This window comes from Etheostoma spectabile, chromosome 9 (assembly GCF_008692095.1).
Source record: "Etheostoma spectabile isolate EspeVRDwgs_2016 chromosome 9, UIUC_Espe_1.0, whole genome shotgun sequence".
Classification (NCBI taxonomy): domain Eukaryota; kingdom Metazoa; phylum Chordata; class Actinopteri; order Perciformes; family Percidae; genus Etheostoma; species Etheostoma spectabile.
Window position 1 is genome coordinate 28,924,795 of NC_045741.1, and position 2,120 is coordinate 28,926,914.

Below are 2,120 nucleotides of genomic sequence, written 5' to 3' on the forward strand. Positions count from 1 at the left end.
GTTTTTTTCACATAAACCATATAAAATGCATTGTTTCCTGTTCAGTTGTGTAAATAGGTCTTTTATTTTTTTAAGTGTTATTAACTGGATGACTTCACATAACCAAGAAATCCTGTTTCCCTGCCCCTTTTTCAGTATCAGCCAAAATGTAGTTGTTTTTCTGTTATCTGGGGTAAGTAAACTTTTAATTTTTATCATTTGAACCAGTTAAAACGCTATATTTGTTTTCTGTAAAAGGCTCAAATTAATTTGTTGCCATATATAAGTTGAATTTGTTTGGTATTTTTTTTCAATAACAGCATGTTTTTGAAGAAATAATGGATTTTTTGGCACTTTCCACAAATGTGCATTGTTGCTGTATTGCCAACAAATTACAAACTTCCCCCCCCCCCCCCCCCCCCCCCATATTTTTAATTTATTATTATTTTTATTTATTTTTTTACAATTGCATTATTTAGGCAACCTGGAGTCATAAAACACATAAAGACATTTTGACCATCCTAAAAAAATAATACATGCAATAGAGGGTTAATGCAAATGGGAGAAAATTTACTGTATTTTATTAAGTAACATTTTAGCTGCTAAGCTATTAAACCAAGTGTTGCTGTTGCCTCTTCTGTGAGAGAAGAATCTGCCTAAAGCTATCGCCTAATGCACATATACAGGGTTAGTTAGCATGTTTATCAGTTGTTTTCTTAAGCTGTTTAGCCTTCTGTGTCACTCAGGAGTAAATATATGACTCACAATCCCGTCTGTCTTGGATTCATTGTGCTCCTGCACGCTGTCTCAGTTTCATCGGAATGTGAATAAGGAGTGAACTGACTGTCCTCATCCGAGCCTGTTTGGTTACTACACAACTGTCACTGTTGCCACGGAATGTAACGGGTGTGTTTTCAGCGGTGTTGTAGCATTTATGGAAGCTGGGATTGCCAGAAAGATGCCAGTCAAATTAGAGTGAGGGGAGCAGATGATGGGCGAAATGAGTAGAGGGGGGACATTAGAGTGAAATAGGATGGATTTAAGTTCATGCATTGTTCAATTCCTTAGTTTTCAGAGAAATGGGTCTCTAAAGCGTTGTGTTTTGATCGTTATAAAAAAAGTGAAACTGTTTCCATGGGGAAGGGGGGGGGGGGGGGGGGGGGGGGGGTGTCAGTAGCTCAGTCAGTAGGGAGTTGGGTTGGGTACTGGAGGGTCGTGGTTCAAGTTCCCATACGGACCAAAGTATGGCGGTGGACTGGGCACTGCCGAGGTGCTCATGAGCAAGGCATCGAACCCCCAACTGCTCGGGGCGCCCTTCCACGGGCAGCCCCCCTCCCCCCCCACTCTGACATCTCTCCATTAGTGCATGTATAGTTAATGAGCGTGTGTGTGTAGTTCAGCCCTGTGAACAGAGTGATATCGATTGATAGAGTATTGGTTATTGTTATTATTATAGTGAATCAGAGCACAAACCTTCTGGAAATTTTCACTGACTTAATAAATCAGATTGTGATTTAGCTAATTGATCAGCTCCAGATGTGTCCTGAAGTTATCACTGATGTAAGGGACAATTAAATGAAAAATGCAAGCTAGTTGTGAAACTTATTCTCTGTTTAGCAGCAATATTAGTAAAATCAAAATAGTATTCATGTAGTATTCTTACTGCAAGAAAAAGCTTTTTCATGCTAAGACATGATTGCATTCTCTTTGTAATCGGCTACATCATCAAAATATCAGTACAGTAATTTCACTGTGTATTTTCAGTATAAGTATTTCATGTATTTGACTGTATAATACCTTAAAGCTCTAAAACGAACAGAAGAAATAAGGGATATGTATATGTATATATAGATATTCTTCCCTTCCGTTATAAAACCATACCATATCTATGTTTCTTTCGATAAATTAGTGATTCACAACATATATAAACACATACGTAATTATTAATAATGAATCATCTAGTGTCACATGTTGGTGATCAAACAGTCAATAAACAATAATTTCAAGGTGCCCTGCCACACAAAAGCGTTTTTACTTGCATTTGTTTTTTAAATATGTCAGGTCCATATGTATTTATGTTATGTTGTGAATGTGAAGATGACCTGCTTCCTCCTCTGTCAGCTCTAGCCACTGGAAAGAAA

General features: G+C 37.7%; 2 protein-coding genes across 2 annotated transcripts in view; both read left to right on the forward strand.

The window, feature by feature from the left end:
- rabggta (Rab geranylgeranyltransferase subunit alpha) overlaps nt 1-2,120 on the forward strand; it is a 31,089-nt gene that overhangs the window by 26,072 nt on the left and 2,897 nt on the right. The window lies entirely within an intron of this gene.
- The window catches only part of LOC116695608 (protein-glutamine gamma-glutamyltransferase K), a 20,022-nt gene that overhangs the window by 2,602 nt on the left and 15,300 nt on the right, over nt 1-2,120 (forward strand). The window lies entirely within an intron of this gene.